This window comes from Hippopotamus amphibius, chromosome 12, assembly GCF_030028045.1.
Source record: "Hippopotamus amphibius kiboko isolate mHipAmp2 chromosome 12, mHipAmp2.hap2, whole genome shotgun sequence".
NCBI lineage: Eukaryota > Metazoa > Chordata > Mammalia > Artiodactyla > Hippopotamidae > Hippopotamus > Hippopotamus amphibius.
Window position 1 is genome coordinate 57,321,924 of NC_080197.1, and position 25,138 is coordinate 57,347,061.

The window sequence follows — 25,138 nt, forward strand, 5'->3', positions numbered from 1 at the left end:
TAGAGGGACACGTTCTATCAGAGGTCCTGTGAAGGTTGAAGACAGTCTTTGAAAAATACTTGTGATCCCATTTAAAAATTACACATTTTGATAATCAGCTCAGACCACTTTCTGAACACCAACCCAATGCAGTCAACAGGGACAGTAGTTTAAATAATGCCCAAGAGTATCACGGTCTCACAAGTAAGGGAGGTGAGACATCGCCAGGCGAGTCATCTGTGCATCGCAGCAGCACGTGGTGCTGGAAACTGACACCAGACCACGGGGCGTTGGGCTGCGGTTTTCACCCTTGACCATGAGAGTGTACCCCTCCCCACATAAGACACAGTTGCTTTATAACCTCACATCCGAGGAAATCTTTACTCTAAAGCCACTTGAAGAGAACATTTCTACATGTAAGTATGACAACGAGTCCTGAACACTTTATTCCCAACATTCCAAACTTTTAATAACAGGGAACAATTCCTGGAGCTGATTGATTATTGATGACTTTGTACTATTCACTGCATCCCTGAGAAAACAGATGGCAGACAGGCCTGAGCAGGAATCAAGAGCTACGGCTACCACGTTGCTCAGGAGGCAGAACCATCTCCCAGAAAAACTCAAGGAACTGCCTCATCGTCATCCAGGCTCTAGCCCAGGATAGAGCCCAAGGATGGAGTTAGGGATGTCACAGGAGTAGGAGTCAAAGGAAACAGCAGAGGCTTGGGTTCAGAATGTTAAAAACGCAGATAATGTACTCCCTATGAAAAACTCAAAATCGTACTACTGCTTAATGTTTTATAGCTTTTTACACACTGTCTCACCTGACCCTCACAGCTCTCCCTGTGAGGGCTAGGCTGGTATTATTATCTCAGCTTTATGCCTGGTTAAGTGACTTGTCCAGGATGACACAGCTGATTAATGTTGGGAACAGACTGCCAGATTCTTGGTTCCAGGGTCCTTTCATACAAATTTCTGCCAATTTGCGATTTGTCTACTTATTTCTCCAGGCTTGTCTGCAAAGCCCCCAAACCTTGTCTCCCTCCTTCTGCCTTTCTGGCTCCCACCTTCATATACAGACCTATATTTCATGGGAACAAGGACTACCGATGGCACGTGGTCCTGAACAGGGTCACAAATCACCACCAAAGGTCTCTCACTCAGTGACTCCAAACACTTCAGACTCTGTTGACACAGACTACAGCTTCTGGAGTATGGCTGACAAGAGGCTAGGGGATAAGTTATACGACTACCGGTATTCAGTGTCTGTGACTGACCTGGTTCACGTCAGTCACATACACAAGAGGGGAAAAAAGAAGGAAAAGCTTTCAACAGCTCACCAATTTCCTAGACACAGTAATTGTTCTTAGGAAAGCCTTCGTGCCCTGATCGATAGGTTTTGCTACTGTTATTTGGGGCACCTGGTGGAGTTTACTCTTGCCAAGTTGGCATTCTGTTTCTGCAATACAAAAATGCTGGGACGAAAGAGATCAGGTGGGGATGTTATGGTTTCAGGACCAGAAGCAAGCATCTCTGTGCTGCAAGTGGATGCATTACAGCTTGTGGGCGTGCTAACAAGAACTAATTACTCTACCTACTCCACAAGCCAACCAGCAGCAATAAGAAATGCCTGGTAAAACCTGCTGGGTTCTCAGGCTTTGTTCAAAGGGCTGGTGCCAAAATGATTTGGCTGAAGTGATGGGCACAGGGCTGCACTGGATTGTCATCTCAGGATCACAAAGCCTAGTCTTTGGTCCTTCGTATCCTGTGAATCAATAGTCAGGTCAGCACGGATTCTGTTCTCCCAGGCTTAACTTGCTCTCTTAAACATTAGCTTCGCTACTCACTCTGCCCCCAAAGGCCCACTCTGGCTGCAAATTAAGAAATCAAACAATGGGCCTGGAATTTTAGGAAAATAATTGCCTACTGACCATTAAAATTGGGTGTGGCATTTTCTCATGTACTACACTCCATTTGCAACAGTCCCAAGATTCGGCCAATAGTTCACTCACTTTGATCCTTGAACTTGAGACATAAAAGGGAACTGAGAAATCATGTAAATTTCACTTACTCACTGATACTTAACTATATCCACGTTTCTCTGTAGAGCATAGACATATGGTATCAATTATATAAAAGCACAACTCTAATATATGAATTTATATAAATTATATTTTTTAAAGGCTTTCCCATCCTTGTCTCTCCATTGCTACTAAAGGAAGGGCAGCAAATGGAAAAATCACAAGGCTACAGATCTAAATTTCTCAGAATAGGAATAAGAGCATTATCTATTAACCCATTAAAGCCCCATCCTCATTAACTTTTCCCTATTCCAATACTAGGTTGAGGTATTGCTGAAAATGCAGGGACTTCCCTGGTGGCGCAGTGGTTAGGAATCCGCCTGCCAATGCAGGGGACATGGGCTCGAGCCCTGGGCCGGGAAGATCCCACATGCCGCGGAGCAACTAAGCCCGTTCGCCACAACTACTGAGCCTGTGCTCTAGAACCCTCGAGCCACAACTACTAATGCCCGCATGCCTAGAGCCCATGCTCTGCAACAAGAGAAGTCACGGCAATGAGAAGCCCGTGCACCGCAAGGAAGAGTAGCCTCCACTCGTCACAACCAGAGAAAGCCCACACACAGCAACAAAGACCCAATGCAGCCTAAAAATAAATAAATAAATTTATTTTTAAAAAAAAAAAGAAAGAAAGAAAAGAAAACGCAATCACGGCTTCAGGGACAAAAAAATAAGAAGGTCCAAGGCATTTTTTAAAGAAGATTCCCGAAGGCTATCTTTAACTCCATAGATACAAGACTGCATTAGATTATAATGTAATTCTACAAAAACAACATTTATAATTACTTGACTCAGTTTACTAAAATGGAAAAGCCTGAATAAACATACAGTTGAAGTTAAATGGCAAGACAACCCTCATGCCGAAATTCTTTAGGCAGAAATAATACTACCAGCAAAGTTTTTAAGTGGTTAACAAAGTCTAGCGTAAGGACCAGTCAGATCTAACTCAGCTTTTATATGATATGAAAAAATGAAGATTTATGTAACTCTTCTGAGTTATTTGACAACTTTGTATTTTCTTGTGGTTTTCTATAACTTTTTTTTAAGGCTCCTCTGTTACCTGAATGTTTATGATACTTGGACAAGTAACAACTCCATGAATAATGTCAAAATTCTCAACTATGTGTAAAGGAATGCCTGAGTTATTGCCCTTCTAGAGAGCTGTCTGTGCTTTTTACATAAACACACAGACAAAGCATGTTTTATTTTGGCTGTGAGTATAGTCCTAAACTGGGGGTTCATCACGAAATTCTCCAAGCAGAAGGATTTCAGAGAAGTAGGCTACTTAGCCCCACCAGAAAAGAAAATCTACTGAACAGGAAAATAAGTAAGACAGATAAAGAAATGTTTCTTGCACTTAAATATAAATGTAAATAACATTTACTAAAATTTCCCAAGTCTGAGCAGGATTTTTGGCTTTGAGACCAGGAAAGCATCCTTACCGAGCTCCCACAATGAAAGGGCCAGGTACTGTGCTGGGCATCTTGCACGTACTATCTCAATTTAATCTAATGTTCCTACAAGACAGGCACTGCTGTTCCCATTTTAGAGATGTGAAAACCAAGTCACAATGCTAAGAAATGATTATCTTAGGATTCCATCCAAGACATATCTGACTCAAAAACCTAAAACACTTGCCGCTACTCCGCCCGACAGCATCGCCAAGAAATTACACCCAGAAATTACAGTGATGGAATTGTTCCATAAGTAGGGGGTCAGCTCTGGAGTCAGAAGCTCCAGATTTTTACTATGCTTCTATTGAGCAGTGGTTTTCTCCAAATTAATGGAGATGAAAAATAGTGTTTAACTTCATAAAGTTGAGGTGAGAAACACATTAAAAAGCCCGAGTGAAGCAAATTTGCAGACCAGGTGAGCACTGCTTGTTATTGCTGCCTCCCTCTTCAGGCTTCGGCTAATGCAGCTGGGGACTGCAGGTGAGCGGGGCTGTGGCTCCCGTGAGTCCATCTGCCCGATGGGGAGCCAACTCCAGGAGGCTGCGCAGCACACAGCCTGGAGCCTGACAGCACAGAACTTGATGGTGAGGAGTGGAGGGGTCCTGTCTCCCCTGCACTAAACAGATTGTTGTGGGCCCGTTCTGTGCCAGGCACAGCCACGGCTGGCTCAGCCAGATGCCAGTCCCAGGCACTCAACCACCTGGGAATCCCACCTGGGAATCTCTGGAACCCACCCCTGCCTGTAGGAAGCTCACTCCCACCCTGAGGCAAAGGAAATTTAAAACAAAACTAAATGAGCAGGGGCCCAACAAGAGCCTCATCTTTTTTCAACAACTTTCCCTATTCTCTCTCTCTCTTTTTAAACACACACACACACACACACACACACACACACGCACGCACGCACACTGGTGTGAAGGGTTTTCCATAGTACACAGTGGGTGCCCATATTAGACTAAGCACTCTTATCCTCATTAGGAAACTCGACAGCAGTCTACTTTGAGATAGAATTTTAAACACTGATCACTCAGTATGGTGACTTCCAGCGCAGACAGGATTCATCTGAATATAGATGAAGGAAGGTTGAAAACGTCAGGGGGAAAAGAAAATCAAAAGATGTGACTACATAAAATTTTTAAACTTCTACATCACTAAAAACAAAAAATTTTTGTTTGAGAAAATTAGAAAAATTAGGGGAAAAAATGAGTTGAAAATATTTGCAATAACTATGAAAAAGGGTGAATAAGTGAAATACATAAACTAGAGTTTATGACAAATGAGAATACTAATTCCCAGCTGATAAAATGGGAAAAGTATCCTGCTGGCCAAAAAGTTCATTTGGTTTTCCATAAAAATAAGACAAATTTTTCATTTTCACCAAGAATTTTATTGAACAACATATCCACTTAACTGAATGAACTTTTTGGCTAACCCAATATATAAACAATTTGTTAAACAGGAAATACGGCCAACAGTCATATACATGTTTGACCTCATGAATAGCAAATAAATAAAAAAGAAAAACAAGATACTTTTTCTCCTAGAAAGCTATCAAATGTTATTAAAATGAGAATATCGCTCTGCTAATGGCAGCAAAAATTAGTAGAAACGTTTTGGCAACTGATATCAATATGGATCAAGATATCCTGCACTGTGATGCATACCCTTTGGTTCTACTTCCGGTCATCTCTTATAAAGACAGGAAAAGATGTGAAATACAGAAAGATGCTCAGTAAACCTTGAAAACAGGCTGTATGTGCTGTGATGGGATTAAATAAATCATGAATCACCCATAAAATGGAATATCTCACAGTCCTCAGAAATAATGTTTAGAGATATTATAGTAGTATGAGGACATGCAAATAAAACATTACGGGGAGTCCCCTGGCATTCCAGTGGTTAGGGCTCGGCGCTTTCACTGCTGTGGGCCTGGGTTCAATCCCTGGTTGGAGAACTAAGGTCCCACAAGCTGCACTGCATGGCCAAATAAATAAATAAAATAAAACAATGTTAAGTAAAAATAAAAGTGGGACACAAAATTATACACTCAAAATATTTCAAATACAGAAAAAAATTTATGAATAGAAAAAATGGAAGAACACAGAGTAGTACATTTTTGCGTGGCAGGAATACTGAGGACTATTTTTTTAAAACTGTCTTCTTTATGTTTTTTTCTATAGTACTCAAATCTTCTAGAAGGTGCATATATTACTTTTATAATTACAAAAAATTCAAATAACAGTCTCAACTTCAACTCCACACAAAAAGACAATAGATGGAAATCCAAAAGCTCTCCAAGCCACTCCTACAAATACCAAAACACTGTGTGGTAGGCAGGTAAGGCAGTAAGCAGGGAAAGCGACTTTGTTTTAAACTTCGGGCTACAAAAACAATAGGCTTCTGGATGTGAAAACAAAAATTTCTCATGTCCCACTTATCAAAACATATTTTGGAAATTCACTAACCAAAACATTTTCCATCAGAGGATTTAAACCTACACACCAAAATTATCTCCACAGAACAAACCAGTTAAGCAAGCAGGAAGTTTACCAGGAACACCCTAAAAATTAATCATTGTTTTTACAGCTTTGATAAATCCACGCCAGCTCATGTTAGTACACAGTGTACCACAAACAACCTCCAGTGAGTCTATCACTTCTACACAGAAGAGTGTGAAATCCTTAGCATAAGGCTTTTCCTCAGCAAGAATCACAGAGGTTCTGAAATTAAGCGTTTTGGGGTTCGCCCTCCCAAAAGATGATTTTGCAGTCTTTGAGACTGTTTTCTTAGAGTAACAATTAACTATGTCAAATTCTTTGCGTTCATTATCTTGTTTGAAATTCAGGCGCCTACAAGGCATTTGGGGCCGGGCATGTCTTTGTCATTGGGCAGGGACAGGGGGTGTCCTATGCGCTGTAGGATAAGTTAAGCATCATCCCTGGACTTCACTTACTAATGTCACTTCCCTCCACCCCTAGTTGTGACCCAAGAAGTGTTTTCTGACATTGCCAAATGATTCCTCCAGGGCAAAATCACCCCAGTTTAAAACCACTGCTGCAAAGTACGTACTATTATTGCCCCATTTTACAAAAGAAGAAATTGAGAAATAGGTATAGGTTTATCTAAATCCACAGCCCAAGATCCAAAACTCTATCTTATGTCTTTGTGCATAGGTAGGAGGCCTATCTTATAACAGACACTACTTCGGCCTCCTTTGCATCCCCGTGGACCCTCATCTAGTGCATTTTGGCCGAATGAACCATTACTCTCATCACTTAAACATTTACTGAGTTCCCTGCTGGGTAGCAGGGCCTGGCAACAAAGGCACAGTCATGGCCTTCAACAAGTATACAATCTATCTGAAGAATTAAGATATAACCAGAGAGAAGCCATTTGGAGCATCAGTTTTGGGGAAAACTCAATTTCCTCACATGTAAGATGGAGATAATGCTAGCCTCACCCTCATATTTCAGTGAAATGGCACAAGCAAAGCTCTTATCACAAAGTACAACTTCAAAAAACAACTAGATACCAAACGCATGATAATAAAAAGGCACAGGCATTGGAAGAATCATGGCATCTCAAAAATCACTGGGCTGGAAGGAACCATCACAAACAACCTGAACTCATCACCCGCTTGGTACTGCAGCATTTAAAACTCTAAAAATTTAAATACTGCTTCCAGCAGAGTTTGCAGGCTGAGCTCAGACTGAGGCTCTCAGCAAGGGTCTCCTGGTGAACTACTTTAAGGGGGTCTAGAGGAAAGAGAAGGGTTTAAGCAAAGAGGAAAACAATAGGAAAAGTAGAAGGTTCAGAGGACTTACCCACTCCAGGGCTACAGAGCCTGTGTCTGAGCATAGGCGAGCACGGAAGACGAGCTTGGACCAAGATTAGATGAGGTCACAAATGACACAGTGACATCACAGTGACACAGTGGTGACACGGACCAGGTGAGACCTAAGAAATCTTTCTGCTAAAAAAGCAACCAAGGGCTAAAAAAAACAAAAAGAAAAAAGAAAAAACAAGGGCTGCTACAAAGCATACACCCAACTTACATTAAGAAGTGGGAGAACTTAATTTCTAAAATTAAAAGATCAGCATTCTAATTGCTTCACAGCATATTCCCTGAGAACAACAGGCAAATACATGCTCTGGATCTATGAAAGCAAAGGTTTTGCCAGAACGAAGAGTCAGTCTTCCTCCCCGTGTCCACAGGCTCTCCTGTTCTCTAGGGCACCAGCACAGCCCAAGGAAACAAGAACCCAGAGCAGCCAGATCTTCTCTTTGTTAAATCTGAATTTCAACAGGTGAAATCCCCCAAAAAATTAAGTACTGGCATAAATACCTTAAAATACTGTGTAGATCAAACAAAACCTGTCTGCAGGCAGCCTCCAACCCAGGCCCTCCAGTATGAGAACTCTGCTGTAAGCCAGAGCCCGCAAGAGGTCAAAGCAGGGATCAGGCAGGGTGGCCTTGCACCAAAGTTTTATTTGGAAGATGTGTCTGGAGATGAGGTGCAGAATACAGGGAAGAGACTAACTGCAGGGTCTATGTCAGAGATGATGGGGATGGAAACCATGGCACTGGTGGAAAGAATGGAGAGTGATTCAGAAAACACTTGAAAGGCAAAAATGATAGTGCTGATGGCCACGAAGGGGGTCTCTAGGATACCACACGCAAACCTGACCCACTGAAAACTTTGATAATGAAGCTGAGACTTGAAACTCAGAGGGTAGCTCAGGCTAAAAGTGAGCTCTCTGACTTCTAAGAATCAGGACAACCTTCATGGACTTGTAACCTGTAGTCACACCCAGAACCCCACGCTCAGAAAGGCCCCACACCTGGTTTAATGCTCTGCTGTCATCATCAAGACTCCTAATAACTCACACTTGGAACTTGTGCTTTGTAAATGAGGTCAAGTGGCACAAAGCAGTGTGCATGTGAGCAGAGGAGAGCTGCTTAACGCGTGTGCGGCTGCCCTGTTCATAATACTGTTCGCAGTGTCCCATAAACACAGAATTTCAGCGGACTCACCAAGCATGGGGTTTCAGCAAGACTCAAGGTAAATGTGTTACAAACACAACTGAGTAAGCAGGTGGGTGGGTGCTGACAGCAACAAGAGGCCATGCTTTCCATTCAATCCAGAACTTGCTGGACATGCAGAAACAAGGCAGCTTCTTTCTAAGAAACACAAACAACCAAAGAATCCTTTCATATCCTCTTACTCCCGTTACTCCCCTGTATTAACCAACCACTGTTGCTGAAGAGGACGGCATAGAAGGAGAAGGAAAGATAGAGCAACCCACGCTTCTTTTTCCTTTCAGTCCTTCCTTCTATAAGCCAAAGATTGAGGGACTGTGCAAATTGAGACGTGAAATAAGGGTAGTCAGTTTTATGCGGTGTTTCCTCTGTTCTGGTAAGAAGAATATACAAATGCATTTACAAACTACAAAATACTACAAAGTGTGTGATTTCAGTAATACGTGTTAAATGCTCTTATATTTGCATTGAACACTGGCATTGCATAATATAAAGATGAACAATAAAAGTCATGCTGATAGTTTTTATTTTTAATTTTCCTTCACTTAGAATGACATTAAATAGCAAATAAACACTGTGACGAGTAAAGAGAGAGACTATGGGAGAAAAGGAGAAGTGTTTTATGTTAGTACCTTTAACAGCACTTTTTCCTGCTCTTTGAACAAGGGGCCACACATTTTCAACTTACACTGGGCTCCGCAAATTATGCAGCTGGCCCAACTGAGAACCACTGAACTCAAGAATATTATGCCCATCTAAATATGCTGCCTACATTTGGATACGTTTTTACTGACATCATTCAAGGCAGCCCCCAAAGGACCCACCTATGGATTGATGGGAGTGGTGCTGATTTTTAGCACCAAACTCCTAATTATGAGATTACGTCAGTCCTTTTCTCATCCCACTCATGTCACTGCAACAACAAATCTGCTGAAACACTGCAACCCAATGTCTTTCAGCCAAAGATCTTTCTAGAAATAATTAAACTGAAGATTCAAGACCTTCAGTTTACCAGGAGCAGCATGTAATGCAGAGGTCTCTCTTGGACAACTCCCTCTTATAGAGCATTCCTTGGTGCTCTAGTGGTTTAGTGTTAACCAAACGCAGGCTGCAGTTCCGGAACCAGGCCGCTTCCCGGCCCTCAGAGCGGTCAGGTTTCCCCTGGGAAGTTGCTCTGCAAACCACTCGGTCTGGTGTCTAAAAATTCCTCCTTCAAATACAGTCAAGTTTTCCTTTGTCTCACTTCATTCTCTTCTTCTTTTTTGTGTCACTACTTTCCACTTCAATAATTTAATTTCTTGCCTGGAGACATATCCTGGCAAATGTGTCAGTTTGCATTGTTTAGATGAGAGACTTCTGTCATTCTTTCAAATTTTTCCTCTGTCCCAATAATCCCGAGAGCCAGGCTCTCAGGAGCCTGGGTTACTTGTCTATGAATTTCCTCACTGCCTCCTATTAGACTGAAAAAAAGAAAGAAAACTGCAGACTGCCTGGGGTGAACTCACTCAGCTCTTATCTCTTCCAATCCCATTTTTTCCCACTTTCTCCCATCCTTTCTTGCACTCCATCTGAAGAAGCATCCTTAAAGATTTCAAAGATAGCCCGCACTCTGCCTAATTTCAGTCTAACCCTCCCCTTCTCCCCTCTTATTGGCTGCTTTCCTATCACCCTCTCTGCGTGGACCTTCCTCAAACCCACACTGTCCGAGCACGCCTCTCCTTGTCCGAGTCCTTGAAAGGCTGGGCTAACAGGACAGCCTGCGGCTCATCACCTCCCACATACCCCTCAGTCTTCTGCAGTCTGGATTCCACGTCTACTGTGCTGACACTGCTCTCCCAGCTCACAGACGGCCTGGCAGCTTGACCAGGGGCCGTTTCTCAGACCCGTCTCTGTAACAAGTCTGTGGCACTGGGTGGTGTGGAAGGGCCACTTGTGTTGGGTGTGCTTCATCTCCTCGCCAGCACCACCAGCATCCACCTCTCTGGTCATTCTTGCTCTATCACCTTTAATGACTTTTCTTTGGCCTGACCGTGTCTGAATGTCAAGAGTTCCCTGAAGGTTGTGTACTTGCTTCTCTTTTTATTCTATATTCTCTTCTTTGGCAAGTTCACCTACTCTTGCTCTTCAGGTAGCAGCCCTGTGGAGGTGGTCCATCACTCGAGGGCTTTGCCTAAACTCCAAACCTGAGTTTCTAAATTCTTGCTGAACATCTTCATGTGAATAAAATCGAACAGACAATTCCTAATAGCTTTTAACACGCCACATACAGAACAAAGCCAGAGGCGGTCACGTGAAGTGGCGGAGGACACCTACCCTGGGGAGTGTACCTGTCTGCGTCTAAACCCTGAGTCCAACACACACCATCTGTGTGACCTTGGGAAATGCACTTAGCCTCTCTGTGCCTCAGGTTTCTCATCTTGAATAAGAACATACCTTTTCTCAGGGCTGATGTAGGCATTAAATCTAAGTTAAAATATATAAGACTTAGAATAGTGCTTGGTACATACCAAGTACTGTGTAAGCATTAGCTATTATCATTGTTGTCATTCGCTGGAAAACCTAATGAGACAGATTCTATGATTTTTTGCATTTACACAATGAGAAAATGAAGGTAGGTTACTGTGGGTCGAGATGGAATCTCAAACTGCAGATGATCAAATCTTATATTTCACGTTAAAATTTAACTTTCGCTGTGTGCCTTTCTTAAGGTTCTTCTATCCCTGCCTGCTCCCCTTGCTCCACCTAAAACCCCTAACATTCAACATACCATTTCGAGAGTCATTTTTATAAAGTAATGGTTCTCAGATCCCTCCCCAACTTACACACACAGAAAATCTCATTTTAAAGCACAGTCTTATCACTCTTTTTAAAACCCTCTAAGATATGGCTATAGTATATCTTACCTCTCTTAACAACATTGACCGTTCCATCTTATCTTTCTCTAAAACTAATCTCATTATTTCCTGCATTTTGCTCCAAACCCAAGTGTGCTCATTTCCCCCCCACTGCCTCCTCAAAATCTCTTACTCATCCTTCAAGGTCCATTCCAATCCTATCTCCTCGCATGGGATCCCACTAAATCCAATCCTTTGCTCAAGTTCATAGCCCAATTTGCTCTTTCACAGCACAGTCTTCCACCACCTACCTTCAAGAGGCCCAAGAAATTGATTTTTTAAACTTTAATACTTTTTATATTTCAAGAGTAATGCATAAATGTTGCAAAATAGACATTAATATGCTATAAAAAAATTAAAGGCCCCCATCTTCCTTGCCATCCTCATCCCATCCCCCACAAATCACCCCATTTAGCTATTTTTTTCCCTGCATTGACAAATATAACTTATATATGCTTGGTGGCTTTTTTTCTTAAAATATGTATCATAGACATCTGCTTAAGTGAGTATATTTTTCCCCAATTTTTTAACAGCTAAATCATTTTCAAAACTGTTTTTCATTATGGTTATGTGTAAGGAGGGTCACCCCGTTTCTGTCCCCATCTCCTGCATATGCATGTTCTTAAGGGTAAAGACGATGTTTTAATTGTTCTTATACCTCCAAGAGGACCTTGTATCAAGGCCGAGAATTGTTTAACAAATGTTCAGTGAAATAGTAACAATATCCGTCATGAATCCAGTGTTCATTGTGTGCCAGGAAAATAGCTGTTAATGCTTTGCATATAGTATCACATGTAATCCTCATAGTCCACCCAATTATTCCCATTTCACAGAAGACAAAACCACACAGCTCATAAGGACAGGAGATTCTAATCTATAACACATTTGTCTGACTCTGGAGCCCACCTCCTTCATCTCTATGCTTACAGGTAATAAAATGGTCATAAGAACACCCTTTGCTTTTTCAACCAAAGTTAGAGAACGGAAGAGTTCCAAGTAATCCGGTGCAGACAGGTGCGGCTGAGGGTCAGAGATGGGCACTGGGATGAGTGGTAAATAGATGGAGGCAAGTGGCTGCAGCCACAAAGCTAATCTGCCATCCAGCCGTTCCATCTATGTTTACTGAGAACTTACTGGAAGCTGAATTATTTGCCTCCCCTTCTTCAGGCTCCTCACTGTACTCGTCTTCAGTAACAGCTGTCCCCATGTGTTGAAAATCTATGCACCAAATGTGTCACTATTATTCCTATTAATAATTTCTAATACAAAAATTCTATGAGACAAACATCAGCACCACATTTTACAGACAGGAAAACTAAGACCCGAAGAAGTTAAACTTCTTGTCAAGATTAGACTGTAATGAATAGCAAAGCCAAGGTTCAAGTTGAGGGTCTGTAGGGCTCCAAAGTCCAAACCCTCTTTCTGTCATCCAGGATGTTGCCTTTTATTTCCGAGAGAAAAGATGAACTATAACTTTTTTAAAATTTAAACTCAGGATCAAACCTAGCTTCAAGTCACAGACCCAACTTCTGTGGCTGAACCAAATGGAGATTTATTTTTCTCAAAATAAATCCAGAGGTGGGCAGACCAGGTCTGCCGCAGGCGTTCCAGAAGACCATCACCTTCCCAACCAGCTTACCCCTCAAGCATCCTGTCTTTGGTCACAAGATGGCTTCTCCATTTAGAAAACAACATCCATGCTCCTGGGACAAAGAAGAAGTAAAAGAGCCACAGCCTCACAGACAAGCTCACAGAGGCTGTCCCCTTATAAGAGTGTGTGGAAGAGCCCCTCCCAGCTACTTGCATCTCATTGGCCAGGACTATGTCACTTAGACACCACACAGCTGCAAGGGATTCTGGGAAATCAAGACTTTTTTTTTTTTTTTTTTTTTAACTGACCATGATGGTGAATTAAAATGGTTCAAATGGAGGGGAAAAGTGAGTAGGAGGGATATGACTGGGCATCTACTTGTGTCTGCTCCACAGGGTAATGCAGAATGCAAGTGATCCTAGAGAATCAAGGTACCTGAGAATAAAGCAATAAAAGAACCCTAAATCTGTGTTTAAAAGTCCTCTTGGTTGTGCAAAGTCACCCACTGATGGGGGTGGAGGCCAGAAGAATGTGAAAGTTTTACAGAAGCATCCAAGCAGCTGATCCAGAGGAAAAACACCAAGACCCAGGCGACTTCACACAAACCATCCTGGCAGACTCGCAGGTTCAATCAGTGTCTCCTCTGAGTCGTCACTGTTTCCTTTCCTCCCACTCACGCACATCCCAGAGTTATTTTAGGTGAGACCCTACAGGCTTATTCAACTCTTCCATCATTCGTAAGAAAAAGTAGAGCGTGTTCAAATTCCAGTGCAAGCAAAATAAAACCCTCGACCACGTGATGTTATGAGAAGCATTTTTAGAAAAAGATAGTGGTTGCAGGGATATTATTTATGCAACTGCAGCCACACTATCAAGTTATTATATTAAGTAGACCACAGAGTTTTAGCCTTGTTTTCATTTTCTTTCAAATAAATTAAGTTCAATGAACTTTCCTCATAAAAACCTCATACAATTCTGTGATGGCAAGATTATATTTATGAAAAGTACTATATATGGAGAGAAGGGTGACAGAAAGCCACCAAAAGGACTTCTGTGAACTATATCCTAGGCTCACAGGAAACACAAGATGACATAGCCATATTCAATGATACGGTTCAGAGTTACATTCACAGCATGGAAGAGGTAAAACAGTTCCCAATGGGCCCACCAACTTCTTCCCAAGAGCTACCTTGCTTGCCTAAAGAATGGGCCACTTACTTATGAATCGACTTGCAACTGAAAACGGCATCATTAGTCTCTGTCTCATCAGGTAAAATTAAGTTTTCCTTTGTTAATCCGCACACAACATAATATCAACACACCTGCTCTCTTGAAGCTGCATCTGTTTTTCTGTCAAATGCTTAATTTCTCTAAGTTAAAGGAGAGGTGAAAATACCTAGCCTTTCTCTGGAGTTCAAAGGGTGTCCATAAAATCTACGGCCAGCCCCAAAAGTTATGGTACTTGATCTTCTTCCTCCACGGCCCATATTTGAGACACGAGCATTTACCAGAATGACTGACAGTCGATGCAATCTGAGTTTGTACAATTCCTTCAGCCATGGGCATTTTTACGTGCACCGCTATACAGAAACCACTACATGATCTTTCTATTCTGAACTCTACATTTGCCAACAAAAACAAGGATGTGAATGTGGGCCCGTCAAAATGTGAGTCACACCAAGTTCTAGGGAGATACGCAACCAAAGTTCAGTAACAAACTGAGACAATGCACCCACCTAGATCAATCAGAGTCCAAATCCACATTTCAGAAACAGAAGTTCTTCAAGGAGTACAGACTGGAAGAGATTTCACTCAAACCCTCCTCTCCTTTAAAAACTGCCTAACAAGTGTGCAAACTTAAAACTCCTGGAAGGGCCCACTTTCTCATCTAAAATCCAGTTATTTGGTGTTTTAGATCCTTAAAAGTGGAAAAAGTATTGAAGTAAAAGAAACCCCCACCAGTTGGCTTTTTGAAACAATATCAGCCAATGCCAAACTAGCATCAATAATTACTACATTTAAAATAAAGAATGTAAAAGAAATAGAAAAGTCTTTTTATTTTCTTGGGTGGGTTAGTTGAGTTTTGTTTTTTTAATCCATTAGCTCCATTTAACAAAGCATCAGTCTTCATGATGGTGATATATGTGACAAAAGCTGTAGGCTTTTGGCTAGGAAGATGGTTCTGACATGCACTGCTATGAATTTGAGAAGCAAATGACATAATATACCACAGATGCAAGGAACTGCACAAGCCCAGAGCAGTTTTCGGATAGTGTCGATTTGAGGTCAGTTTGATGACTGATTTAACTGTGAAATTATTAACCTTTAGGTGAAGGGAAATGCTGACCACAGAACAGACATTTTGTTCCCTTTGTCCCCAAATAACATCCAGTGTCACTAACCTTAACTTTGAATCTCATATTTAAACTTATCTGTTCCACCACAGTTAAAAAACAATAATAAAATCATGGTTCCCTGAAAGATTTCACAATTGGCTGCTCAACTGGGATTTTTTTTCTTAATTTCAAAAGTAATATGAGTTTCTAGGGAAATCTCTGGGAATAAAAACATCATCATCATGCACTATCTCTTGCCTATGTTTTCACTTGGAAGGAACACGTCTTTAATAAAGAATCAAGACACAGACCCAAATGTGAATGCACAGTCATACATTCATTCACTCGTTCACTCACTGTTTTGAACAGGTAATTCAAATCAAGTCAGAAATGTAATAAAAAGGCAGAATGATGAATGAGGTCTTCTTTTAGTTAACAGTTTGAAAAATGTGCTGTTTGGGATATACACATTTTTCAAAATGGGAGATGAAAACCTCAAAAAGTTACTTTTAATGTAACAAATTACCAACATAATCTAAATTAACTAAAAAAATACAAATATTTCATGAATATGAATGACAAGTTTTAAAAAGAAGTCAGCTAGTCAGTAACTGAGGGGAAAAAATGACCTTGTTCTACCTACTATCTCACGCTGGTACAGTGAGTGACAAAAAGACTACAGAAACAGTTAATGAACTCTCTCTCACTGAACTTGTTTCCCAAAAATGTCTACAATGCCCTTGAAATTCTGCACTATTGATCTGTAACAACAGTGTGCCGTGAGTTTCAAGTCAACACCTGTCCACAAAGGCCAGGTTATCCTTTTTTTCAAAGTAGCTATCATAAATATGATAGTTGCTGGTCAAAGAATTTAACTAAAACCTGATCCTACCTTTCTCCATAACTCAAACATCCTTCTAGTTTTGTCATTTAAAAGTACCATGTTTTACTATACCACATCTGCCTCCTACACACAGATGGAGAAAGAGATATATCCGTTAAAACTAAGTATGTAAAATTACTGTTGCTACTCAAACTGTGAATGCAATTTAAAGCTTTGATATATTCAAGTCCCTAAGCCAGGACTCGTTTCTTGAAAAGGAGTGTAAATTTGAATTTGGCACATCAGGATAACATCCTAAAGATACTACTTGACTGGTTTCTGCAGCTTTGTCTTTGGGTATTACCAACAGCAGTTTGAACACTCCAACAGCCAAGGCTCCAGTGAGCTCACACCAGCCCATAAGAATTCTACCTCACCGCCTGCTCTTTCCTGCTGAAAAAGTACACTGGAAAATACAGTATGTTGTATGTACTTCCCACAGAACATAAACAGAAAAGACTTGATCACCATTATTTCAGCGACATTAGGCAATTTCTGTTTCTTAGTCCAAAGCACAGACCAAAATTAAAATCTTCTGGCCTTTCCAGTCAAGCACACCTTGCCTTTGCAAAAAGCCTGCTCTTAATCCAGCTTGTGCTAATTAAATTTTTCAAGAACAATACAAATCCAGGTGTTTTTCTAAACAACAGCAAAACAAAACACTTCTTTTTCGCCCTGAAACCTAATTGTCATCTGGCTAGAAAAGAGGGAGAACCCCATTGACGAAGTCCTGTATCTCCACACTTCCCGACTTGGGTTTATTAGATGCAATGATGTGGCTTCTTTCTTTCCTCCTCTCCCGGAAATGCCCTGACGTACAGGCACCTGGGATGCAGCTTTGGACTCACAAAGAAGTCCACGCCCGTTTCCTCCCGACCTGGCAATGGAAGGATCCTCACTGCTGAGGCACTCTGGTGAAAGAAAAAGGAAACTTGACTCAGAAGTCTCAGCCCAGACACTTTCTTTCCTTCTCCAAAAGAAAGAGCCTTTGCACTGACACATGAGGGTTCTGAATCAGTTTATGACTCCACAATTTTTTCCTCAGAAAGTCAATCACACCCTGGTAGTGACCCTAGCACACAAATCTCCACGCAAAAATAGAAAAGGTTTGAAACAGGAAATAAACAAAAAATCAGAATTCTGTACGTCCACTTAGCAAAATACCCTTTTGCTCTCAACAGGCAACTGCTTTCCCTAAATACCAAACTGGGACACTAAATCAAGTTCTTCTTCTATTGCTGTCTGCACTTCTTATTGAAAGGAAGGATTTGTTTTGGTCCCACACGTTGAAAAATTCGTGTTCCTATAATTAAGAGTTTGCATGCCACGCCTTCCACCACATTTCCCTGTTAAAACTCCCTTGTCTAAAAAAGACCCATGAAAACAACTACCAGCCCTCATCCGTCTCTCAAACCGCCACAGAAAACAGATCTGAAGATTCTCAGCAGCCTTCCTAACCCCTCCAGATCACAAAGTTGGCAACCGAAGGGATTCTCCGTTAAAATACGGGTGAAAAAGAGTTGGCGTTGAAATGTGCCCCCAAGAGACCGGTTTTCCCACAAGCTCATAATGAATACACTCCCCAGGTGAATTTCTCACATCCTGACTGGAGTACACAAAAGGATTTTTTTCTGTTACTATATAAGAATATGAATAACAGTGACAGACTTTCATTTAAATCAACATGTAATAGGCCACAGGGGAGCCAAAAACACACAAAACTTTTGTTCTCTCTCAAAGAGTCGATATCCCATAAACTTTTTATGACATTTTCAAACACCCCCCCCACACACACACACAAACACCCCACTTCTCTGACTGGGGTTCTCGAGTATTATCAGGAGCCTAGGGTGTGTGTTGGGGGGGCGGGGTTTAAGGACAGACAAGATCTCACACGTCCTATCCTGGAGGTATTTTTCACGCTTGAGCTAGTTGGGAGCCCCAGGAGTTAAGCCCTTACCCCACCCCCCCAAAAGCGCCCTTTCCCACTGGGAAACAAGAGTGAGCTGGAAAAGGAAATCGAGCGGAGAAGAGGAGCGGCAGCCGCTGCAAGCACACAACGGTGCCGCTGCCCTCCGGTCCCCGAGAGGAGCCGAACGCCCTTACCTGAGGGAAGAGAGCCGCCGGCGCGAGTTGCGAAAGTTCGGGCTCACCTTCGCCCGGAGTTCAAAGCGCTGGCGCTCCGGCCCCGCCGCACACGGGCTCCCCCGCGTCCTCTCCCGCCCCGCTCCCGCCTTCCCCACCCTCTCGGCCCTACACCACGTCAGGAATCCGGGCAGGCACCGAGCTGGGAGCTGACATCACTCCCAGCCCCAGGTACCTCCCCTCCCTCGCGCCCTCCCTCCCCCCTCCCCGCAGGAACCGGCCAATGAGAGCGCGCGGGGAGGCGCCGGCGCGCCGCGGCTCGCGCTGATTGGGCCCGAGGACTGTCCCTCAGAGGCGCCCACTGATTTTACACATTCCTCGCTGAGCCGGGCGAGGGCTGCAAGTGGGTGTTGATGGAAAAAAAAATGCTGCCTTTCCTGCTATCTCCGAGGGAAGGGCAGTAATGATGCGGCGAAGATCCTCGCGGGTCCTGTTTTCAACTTTTCTTGGCTCATTTACATCTCCCAGGTCAGAAGCGAAACTAACCGACCCGAGCCCCCTTTTGAAGGAGAAACAGTCGCTTCTGTGTCACGGGCAAGTCCGGGGCCGGCGGCGCGTGGAGCAGAAAATGGCCAGCTTGAAGGCAGGCAAATAAAGGAAACCGCCAGCTCGCTCTGCTGCCCTTTCATCTTGGGGCTGCTGGGCGTTCCCTCAGACGGGAAATTTAGAACTTCAAAGCACCTCGGGAAGATATGCAGGAGAATCCTCTAGACTGTTAACCAGGGGTGTTATCGACCATGTGGGCGGCTTTTGCATTTAGCGACGAAAATCACGGCACGCGAGCTCCCAGGCAAGTAAAACTGAAACTCCGAAGAACAATTACTATTTACCTTTTTAAAGACCTTAAGGCTGCTGTTTTCGTGCACAGCTGAAAAGCGGGGGGAAATCTCACAATTGAGTTGAGCAAGCCACATGAGAATAATTACTGTTGAATGGAACCAATTGCAGTGGCTGAGCTATCAATTAAGAATTAACTAACGTTTACCCTGGCGGATATCAGGCTAATACCCCTGGCTAGCAGAACAGAGATTCTCAGGAAATGGATCTTTCAATTTGCCTAATAACTACTCCAAGGCAGGGCTGAATGGTGAAAAGTGGCCCTCTTGATATGAGATACAGATACGTTATCCGTCATCTCCTGGAATTACAATGAATTAATTATTGACTTTCTGTTGGTTTTTATTGTTTGGGGGTTTTTGTCTTTGTTTAATTTTATTTTTATTTTTTTTATTTTTATTTTTTTTATTTTGGCTGTGTTGTGTCTCCATTGCTGCATGCAGGCTTTCTCTAGTTGTGGTGAGCCGGGGCTGCTCATCCTTGCAGCATGTGGGCTTCTCAGTGCGGTGGCTTCTCTTGTTGCGAAGCACGGGCTCTAGGTGTGAGGGTTTCAGTAGTTGAAGCAGCCACGAGGGCTCAGTAGTTGTAGCACGTGGGCCCTAGAGCGAGGACTTGAGTAGTTGGGGCTCACAGGCTCATTAGTTCTGGCGCCTTAGTTGCTCCCCTGCATTGGCAGGCGGATTCTTAACCACTGTACCACCAGCAAAGTCCCTATTGTTTGTTTTTTGATGGATGACAACATGTCATACGTTTCACCATTCTGCCAAAAACTGTAGCAGGAATGTACAGGGTCCACCACTGTGTCTCAGTTAAGCCCCACAACTACCCTGTAAAGTGAGTGTCATTAGCCCCATTTTAACGTAAAGGAATCAAAGGCTTAGCAAGGTTACATAATTGCTCCAGCACACCCAGAACTGCAGTTGAAACCAAGGTTCATTTGATTCTGAAGCTATTGCCTTTCTTTAGAGTAGTGATTGTCCACAGTCTTGACACACTCCAACACTGTAATGCTAAAAAAATCCACAAACCCAGGCCAGTGCTCTCACAGACCAACTTCTATACTATTACCATCCTGCTGTTTGTCAAACCAATACTAGTCCAAGTTCCTAACATATTTCTGAATCCATTTTCCCCCAGCTCTACGTCTTTCTATGCACCACTTCCAAATGAGTTTGCTAAAACGTTGTTTTGGTTTTGCTGTCAACATCTTCCCCCTCTACATCAGGCCCCCCTTTCCCTGCAATTCTTAGCTGGCCATTTAAAACTCTCCCCTATCTGGCCTCTATGTACCTTTCCCACCTTATCTCCCACTTCACTCTTGGGAAACATTCCACTACAAACTGGTCTACTCCCAGATCCCTGCTTACATCTCACCTTCTGCCCTACCTGGGTTTCCCCACTCTTCTGTGTGTGAGAGTTTTATGGGATCTTTTGGTTTTGTTTGGCTTTGTTTTTGAGAACTTTTAAGATCTACTCTCTTGGCAGCCATCAAAGATGTAACACAGTATTACTGAATATGTTGAACATTACATCCCCATGACTTATTTATTTTATAACTGGAAGTTTGTGCCTTTTGACCCCCTGCTTCTGTGTGTTAAGTCCCACCCTTCTCTCAAAGCCTGCTTAAAGTCCTTGTCCTTGCTGTGCTCCTACAGTGGACAGAAAAAGGGGTCCATTGTCCAGTTCTGCCACTTACATGCTGTGTAACTTTGACCAAGTCATTAAAACACCCATGAGAAACCTAATCACCTCTTTTATAAAATGGGGCTGACAATACGCACATCAAAGGTTGTTGTACGCCTTATTGAGATTGTATAGATGTATACACGTATGGTTATATATGTCTAGTTACATACATTTCCTATCTACCCAGACTCTGCAGAGGATTCTCCATGCCTAATACCTCTTTGTGTTCCTTACATCCAATTCACGGGAAACAATAAAAATAGAGGATGGAAAACGGGCCAGCAGATCACCTCTGACCCCTCCTCCATTCCTTAAATGCACCCAAACCCCAAACAATCTCATAGCCAGAAACCATAACTACTTAACTATCTCCTCTCTCCTTCTCCCTCCCTCCCTCCCTCTCTCTTTCTCTGTCAGTCTCAATGCTTGGCCACAGTCCTTCCACCTTCCTCCCACCATTCGTGCAACAACCCTTAACCCCCTCAGGGATTCTCCACACCAACCACGGAACCTGCCTCGTAGCCACTCAACCCTCCTCCCTCTGTCAGGGACCCACTTTTCTGTCATGCCTGCTGCCTGCCTTGCTCTCCCAAATGCCTTCCAACAGTGACTGGCTACCAGTCATTCTTCCAGCCCCAGTCATAGGAAGCATGCCCCGGGCTCACATTCTACAACCGGCAGCAGGAGGTGGGGGAGGGAACGTCCCACCCCACAGGGATGGCAGGATAGAATAACAGGAAGTTGCCTCCCATCCCCTCTACAGCTAGAGTGATAACAGCTGCCATCTGAGTCCAGAAGACAAAAGTCTCAAGAGGAAAACTGAAAACAGGCTAGGGCTGGAGCAGTAGTGTTCAGACCAGGGGTTCCAGAGTGGGTGAGGAAGGAACCGGAGGGGGGCAGTTTCAGCCTCCTTCTCCCCTTCCTCCTTCCCCTCCCCCTTAATCAGAGTTACAGTTCTTATCTGCTCTACATTTAGGCGTCGCCACAGAGCTTCATTTTACAAAGAGATCTAACACGTCAGTGAATAGATGGAAGCCACTGGCCTCTGGGTATCTTGGGGAAGCCCCGAAGAGTCAGGATATTGCAGGAAGCAATACAGGGTGCTTGATGAACAGGAGCCCAGAGTCTCCCCCCATCCTGGGTCTCAGCTGATTTAATGGAAGAGTCCATTTACAACCCCTGTGGTTTCAACACCAACTCTGAAGGTCTAGATCCCTGTTGTCTGCCTAGTGATTCCTATGATCAGCCTGACCTATAGTACCTGTGAGTTCTGCCGGATAATATCACTATGCGGTAGGGGTAGTGAGGAAGACACCACGAAAGCAGGGAAACACCTGCGGAGAATAACAACAGTAGAACTTGACGTGGACCCTCAAGATTGTCTGATGTCACACCTACAGTGGTCCTGACAAGTAGCCTTCTAGCCCCTGCCTGAATTTATCTGGCAACAGGGGGCACACGAGCTGGGAGAACGTTCCACCACTGAAATTCCTTCTCCTCGGATCTATGTCCTGCTTTTCTGACCAGTCCCCTAAAGACCTCTGTCTCGTGTCTCATTTAATCCTCACAACCATCCTGTAAGGTAGGTGTCATTAGCCCCATTTTAGCATAAGGAATTAAAGACTCAGCATGGTTACGTAAGTAAATTGCTCCAGAACACCCACAACTGGGATGGAAAGCAAGGTCTCTTTGACTGCAAGCCATCTTTTCTTTCTCTCTCCAAAGCAGTGACTGTCCACAGTCTACTCTCTTTCAGCTCTGTGCTCCGGAGTAGCGGAGCGCAGCCTGCCGTTTTGTGTTGCTCCCACCCTCGAGTCAGTGCAGGCACCAGGACGCATCCTTTACGTTGTTTAGTTAGAAGCAGATACCAGGGGAGGCTCACCCCTCTCGTCAAGGTTATGTCCTTTGCTGACTGGTCTTTATAGGCTTCGAGCTGCAGCTCTCCAAAGTACAGTCCTGGTCATTCTTGGCTGCTTTCGAAACACTTGAATGTCTCCCCTTTACCAAGGAACAAAGCCCAAACGCCTGTCTGGTGTCCAGGATTCCTGACATCCCAGCCCCCAGCCTGCCTTTCTGAACTCAGGTTCCAATGGGCTTCATGCTCGCACACTCCACAAATGAACGACTCACGTTTCCTCAGTCAAGGAAGATTTTTGCCTCTTTCTACGACAATCCACCTCCCAGGGTTGTTTCGATGATCTGATGTCATAACATACGCACGATAACAGAGCATGTTGCCTGACGCGTAATGAGTCATCAATGAACATATTTTCCTTTTTCTTAGAAAACGACTGTACAACTATTTTCCTGTATGGCTTATGGCTGTCACTGACTAAGTTCCTCACAGTCCTTGAGGGCAGGATGCCAATTTGTTTCATCCTTACGTTCTTTATGGAGTTCAGAACCATGCGTTGTCCTATGGACGTTCCATAAAAATTCACTGATTGAATGAACGCTGTCTTTGGCTCAAGACTTCTAACCTGCTGTAGGCTGTGTCTTTAGAAATTCAGGAAGAACTCCCCCAGCATGATCTTAAAGGACCTGGGTGCCTCAAATTTTTCTCATCCCAGTCACATCGCTAAACACAGAGTGGGTTGAACACATGGTATAAATCATGAACCCAAATTCAAATGAAACAAGCTTAGCTTTAGAATTCCTTCTAGAGGAAATTGCTGCTTATTCTGTCTGATTCTAAGCATGGCGTTGGTGATAACCCAGGTACCATCTTAATATCCTTTAGCTGAATTCTGAGCCACGACTCAGCTATCACCACTGACATCATTTATGAACCCAGCCCTCCTCCCCATTCCATGGGCAGGCAGTGCCCATGGAGACAGGTTAGAAATAGGCCCAATATCTCGTTCCAAGCAGAGTCTTATTTTCATCACTCTTTCCTTGCAACCCAGGTTGTGCTGGTTATTATCTGGTTACCTGCCAGAGAAATCCAAAAACCTAGTTACATTCAACTTTCCCATTTTATTATTCTGTTTATAAAAGGAAATTTTTAAACTAAAAATGGAAACTCTCTCTTTTCATTGTGTTTGATTAATGTTCAATTAATGACTCAGTTCAACAAATTAAATTCCTTTAAGCAATTCACCCCACTTGCAAATGCAGTTAATTCGATTTCTTCAGCGTGTCTCTGATTCCTATACTCAGAGAGGTTAACAAGATGGAGAGTCAGCCCTTTCAATATGTGGCAGCAATTCTTATTTTCCATTCCCTGCAGATGGTCAGCATAGCATTCTTCCCAAGCAGGCCCAGCATTTCTGCAGGCGGTCAGACCTTTCCGGGGGTGACAGGTCACTGCCATTTCTTCCTACCAACACGCACCGTGCACAGACCTCTTTAGAGCATTACTCATAACCAGTGACTCCCACCTTGATTTTCACCTGCCACAATATTAAGGAAGGCTCACTACTAATCAAAATGTGTCCAGTCGGACACTGTGGTGTGCCACCTTTGGCTCCCAGCCCACAACAGACCCATTAATTCCCACTCACTCCCCCTTTCACCTGGACAGTCATTAATTTACTGCTGCTTTATCCAGTCTCTCCTACTCCATAACTAGAATTCTTCTACTTAACTAGAATTTACATTTTAAAATGGCACGTCACAAAAAGATTACAATTCACTGAAGGCTCAGGTGATATTTTTAGCAGTAAATATTTTAAAATTAAAAAAATAAAATGGCACGTCAGACTTCAATCCAGAAACCCCTGTCTACGAGGACTAAGAGAAATGAGTCTTAGCTAAAAGGGATGTAAGATAAGGGTGGGACAACTGGTTTAAATAAATGTTTTCATTAGAGGAACTTTCTTGCAAGTTGAAACAAGTTGCTGAGAAACTAATCTTCAGGCTCGAGCATCTTATCACCCACAACCTATAAAAAATGTGTTTCTCTGCTGCTTTCCCTTGTTCCTCCAGATTCTATCTCCAGAAGAGCCTTTCGACTGATGAATGCTGATTGTGTAATATCTGAATTGCCAGATAATTAGTACTGTGGTTTGTTAAACTAGCCAAGGTATTAAGGAAGCAAAGAGAAAGTGTCACAACTATCACTTTTGTATGTCTGTCTTTTTTATTTTTATTTATTTGTTTATTTAGACTGCGTTGGGTCTTCATTGCTGTGCACAGGCTTTTTCTAGTTGCAGCGAGCGGGGGCTACTCTTTGTTGCGGTGCACAGCCTTCTTATTGCGGTGGCTTCTCTT

The 25,138-nt window shown here is 43.1% G+C and overlaps 1 protein-coding gene across 9 annotated transcripts in view; it reads right to left on the reverse strand.

The window, feature by feature from the left end:
• Positions 1-18,537, reverse strand: part of PPFIBP1 (PPFIA binding protein 1) — a 174,073-nt gene extending 155,536 nt beyond the window's left edge. For all 9 annotated transcript variants that reach the window (XM_057700825.1, XM_057700832.1, XM_057700831.1 and 6 more), the window contains exon 1: positions 18,365-18,537. The gene's annotated coding sequence lies outside the window, so the exon portion shown is untranslated. The remainder of the gene's footprint in view (positions 1-18,364) is intronic.
• Positions 18,538-25,138: the final 6,601 nt, after the last annotated feature.